The sequence below is a fragment of the Phalangium opilio genome, unplaced genomic scaffold (assembly GCF_054372755.1).
Source record: "Phalangium opilio isolate 3A_F unplaced genomic scaffold, DU_Popi_V2 ptg000100l_1, whole genome shotgun sequence".
Lineage (NCBI taxonomy): Eukaryota > Metazoa > Arthropoda > Arachnida > Opiliones > Phalangiidae > Phalangium > Phalangium opilio.
Window position 1 is genome coordinate 914,913 of NW_028324203.1, and position 4,611 is coordinate 919,523.

Here is a 4,611-nt window from a genome sequence, read left to right on the forward strand (position 1 = left end):
TTTTAACTGAATATTATACTAGCAACCCTCTTTTCCTGGAATAAACCAAACATTGAAAAGAGCACGTCGTCTGCTAAGATATAGAAGTGGATTAATAAAATTGAGTTAATGTGTGCATTCTGGTTACCCAGGAATTTTCTTAGTGGTACCGTGGATCACTGATCCCACTCCAATTTAATCTTTAAACTGGACCAGGCAATTTTTTAACTTGTGCAACAGCCATATTTCCCACTCTTGCCCCTGGACACCATGAAGTGCAGACGGGGTAGAAGCGTGATCTGGTGGGCTGGTCTCCATTCCAAACCTCTCTCTATTCTCTCAGCCTAGCACTGTTTACAAAAATGTACAACTGGACTCCTGGAGTCGAAATTTGTGTTAATATGAAAATAATTATAGTGGTTCCCATACATTATTTTTTTAATAAAAGTAGGAATTAAAGATGGTCTGAGCTATTAATAAAGTGGTTTTTGACCAGTAAACTTGTCTTATTTCCTAGCCTGCTCAGGTCGAGGAAGAGAAGTGATCGGGTGGGCTGTGTTCTGGCATTCTGGACGTCCGCTTAAAGTTAAGGAACGAGGCTTAGGAAGTAAGCTACAAAATTTGGCTTTTTAAACCACTAAAATGATTACAATTTTCCTTAATTTAGTAGGAATAAGATTTATTACGCTTGTCAGTTATCGATGTAAAAAATAATCTACGAGAAAGCTTCGAAAATATCGTTGAAATCTTTCAGATTCCTGAAGATAATCAGTTTATGTAATATGGAAAGCTCTTGGAAAAAAACAATCTTGGCAAAACATGCAAATCCAAGACTGCCTGCAGATATTAGCATTGAATTTTAAGCTTGACATATGCAACCGTTAAAGTTATTCATTGACGTCACCAAGAATTATTCATATGTTTTATTTATTTGTTGTTTGCTACATAAAGTCAGAGTTTACCGCCTTGTACTACAAATGGTTATAATTTTCACAGTAATTGTATATAAGAGTAATAAATGCATATATATATATATAAAAAATACAGTTGGTTATAGTTATCACAGTTAAATATATATAAAATTAATAATTCATCGGTGGTAATAAAGTGCAATCTGATGTTAAGGTATTGGTTTTCTTTAGGTAGAAATAAAATTGTTTGATTCATTTAAACAGACAAATATAACTACTTGAATATAAGCATTATTTGGTATGTTGAACATAAAAGAATACTTATTTGAACCTTTAAAACATTTTGGTAAGTAAAATAAGGGTCTAGTTCGTCAAATTTGAGGAAATTTAAATTAAATATGAAGAATATTTGAACTGGAAATGCTATAGTTTTCAATCTTCATTTAAAGCAACGGAGAGAGCAAAGTCTTAAGTATATGCTATAATTAAAGGATAAAGATTATGAATGTAATTATTATGTTCTTTAAACTGTTAAAAATAAGGTAAATGCATTACCAAAGGCGGAATAGGAAGTCTATGGGCACTTTTAAGGCGTTATTTGTTACTTGCAGTTTTTTTGACCTTAATTATACAGGTAAATAATTAGAAATTTGAAATTGTAATTTATTACTTGAAAAATAGATGACTAATTTATCATTGAATTTAACTATTTTATGTCTTATTGCTAATTGGCTAATTAATTAGTTCAAAACCATTTTTCTAATTGCTATTTATAATTATTTAGTTGCCAGTTAATTAGCACAGCTCAGCAAGAAATTAACATATTAAAGGTATTCATGTTTTTTTGAGATTTTGAAAGATACAAACAATTTTCACTAGCGCGATTACCCTAAAAATCTTCCTACTATTGAAGCTTTTCATTATTACAGGCTAATAAGAGAAACCTTAATTAATTCTGTGATGCTAGAACATATCAATTTAAGACTAGAGATTTTAAAGAAGCTAAATGCGAATAATATTGCAAAAAATTCGAGAAGAATTGGTTTGGCATTGTATTTTATTAACGTTGTTTTACTTATTTATAACAAATTTCTTTATAACGGTGTTTTCATTCCCAAATTTATCGACATTTCAAAATAAAAAATGGCTTGAAAAGAAAATTATTTGTAACCACTAAATATTTTGCTTTAAAATTGCCTTAGTTCTTTTAATTTACCTCCCTTGTAATTTGAACAATTACTTAAAAAGAAGCCTATTAAATATTTAACCCACAGTTTCTAAATACGATTGAAACTAAGTGTTTCTACCCTTTTTGTCTATTCATACATCTAGATTTTCCAGAGTGAAAATATAGTAGAAAATAAAGGTAGGATCCTCAATTATTCATAATAGATAAATCGCGCCGGCATTTATTACAATACTTTTAAATCCTACGACTCATACCGTTCGAAGCTCTCTGTTTGAACTTTCCATCTGTAGGCACTGATTGCGATTGAGTCTCAAGTAATTAATTATGGCTTTAAAAACTATTTAAACGCTTCAATTTTCCTAATTTATTATGAATACGAATTATTACTAATTAATATTTTCAATCCACCATAAGGTCATAAGATATGTTCCATAAGTTTGTCACTGGTTACTGAGAGCTTGTGTTGAAGTGACGTTGACAAAGGCTTAACACAGACTAAATAGAAAGATGGACTGAAAAAACCGAGTGTACTCAATTCTAGCGTCCATCTCGATAGCTCTCAGTAAGTCTCTAGCATAAGTTTCATACTTACGGAAAATAACTTATTAACTTATGATCCACCTTATTCCCTATCGCCAGAAAATAGGCTTATCTTGTGATTCGTGGAGGAGAGGCACGGGAAGAAATTCGTCTGTCGGCTGCTACTGTAACATACCACAGACGAATTTCTTAATTTTCTTCCAGTTAATCCCCTCCAAGAATCCCGAGATAGCCCCAACTTAAGACGATTGGGATTAAGGTGGATTAGCTGTCATAACCGAGACAAAATAACTTCCCCACTGTTTTCATCTAAAAGTAATTAATCTAACCTTGATATCTCACAAATGTCTGCGGTAATTCAAATTACGCTTGGAACCAGTTTCCATTTAAACGACACTTTAATTAGGATTATTTTAAATTTGTGTAATTAGTCCAAAATTAACATGTTGTGAAGGAATTGCAAAATAAATGCGAACAAACCAGAAGCCTTCCAGAAGCTATATCAAACCCATAATAGGGACTTGGCAGTACTACATCATGCAACGTCAGTCTACCTTCAGTAGTGCTAAAAAACCTACCAGGAGGAGGGGCTTATATAGCTTTCATTCTGTTAAAAAACATACCATAATGGCGCTGGGGGCGGAGTTAAGCCCGAATTGCCAAGTTCCTATTCTTCCAATTAGTTGCAACAATTAATTCTCCTTTTCAACAGAGATTAACGCCGATAACGATGAAGACACTTGTACGCGACTCTTAAGTCACATAACACAAGCCTGCAGTGTACCACATGACCACGTCCACGTTTTTAGTTATTCGTAAACCTTCGGTATAGTAACCCATAATGTACCCAAAGAGAAACGAAGAGTGAAATTTTCTTGTCCACTTTTAAAAATATATTTAGCCCAAGTCCCAAAGGCCCCACGTCAAGTGATGCTATCTGTCTCTGTTATCCGATCTATTTTATCCCTTTCATGCATTATCATTATATATAAATCCGCCTACAATTCGTCACGTAGATTTTCTTGTCAGAAGTAAATGAACTTAAAGCTACAACTCTATGTTAAATTTTATTTTCAACAAGCCGTTAATATAATTTTAAACATATTTAGCCTTATCAAACACAATTAGAAACTCTCCCAGATAATAATAAATACATTTGAACCATAAGATTTCTGGAAATCAGAGGCAAAATTCAAAAATAAACTTTTCGCGCCACGGTAATCTACTTCTGTCTCCTTTTTACCAGTCTTTGAACAACACTCCTACCCCGAACCCGATTTTCATCTGTTTCTTTCATGTACATGTAAAGAACCAACAGTAGTTGGCAGAACAAAACAGAAGGTGTATAATTCTCCCCTACATTCTCTGCACTGTCATAATGGATGGCAACCAGACGAGATTCTCCTCTCCTCTCGTTTTGTTGTGAAATCATAAACGCGCGAGGAAATTTTTTTCTCGCTATAGGATAGGCGACTCCGAGGGGTCGGTCATTCACGAAATCCAACTTAAGAAATAAGAAATCAATAACAAAATCAGAAATCCGGAATGAAATCAAACTTATTTCGCTGATTTCGAAATTTTACAAAAATCCGAAATCAGTAACGAAATAACGAAATCAGAAAATCAGTAAAGAAAAAACAAAATAAAAAAATCTTTAAAAAAATCACAAAATCAGTAAAGACATCGCGAAATTCATTAAAACAATCACAAAATCCAAGAAAAAATCTCAGAATCCAACGAAATCAACAGAAAAATCTGAAAATACGAGGAAATCACAGGAAATACCTCAAAATCCGTGGAAATATAATCCGACGAAATCCGTGGGAATTTATCGAATCTTGAAATGAATCAAAATCCGACGAAATCAAACGATACACGAAGAAATCAAATTGGATTTCGAAATCCCCTACATTTTATCCAAAATATCCAACCCCTCGCTCTACTCCTTACCTCCGACGGCAGCTGACGCGATATATACACTATTCCAGCTTC

General features: G+C 33.2%; 1 long non-coding RNA gene across 2 annotated transcripts; it reads right to left on the reverse strand.

Moving 5' to 3' along the window:
- Positions 1-884: 884 nt before the first annotated feature.
- Positions 885-2,579, reverse strand: LOC149632399 (uncharacterized). 2 transcript variants are annotated; one of them, XR_016373845.1, is made up of 3 exons: positions 2,334-2,579; positions 1,446-1,511; positions 885-1,369 (listed from the first exon to the last, which is right to left on the reverse strand). It is a non-coding gene; the product is annotated as an uncharacterized LOC149632399 (long non-coding RNA). The 2 variants fall into 2 exon arrangements; XR_016373844.1 differs by lacking the exon at positions 2,334-2,579 and having other exon boundaries at positions 1,446-1,909.
- Positions 2,580-4,611: the final 2,032 nt, after the last annotated feature.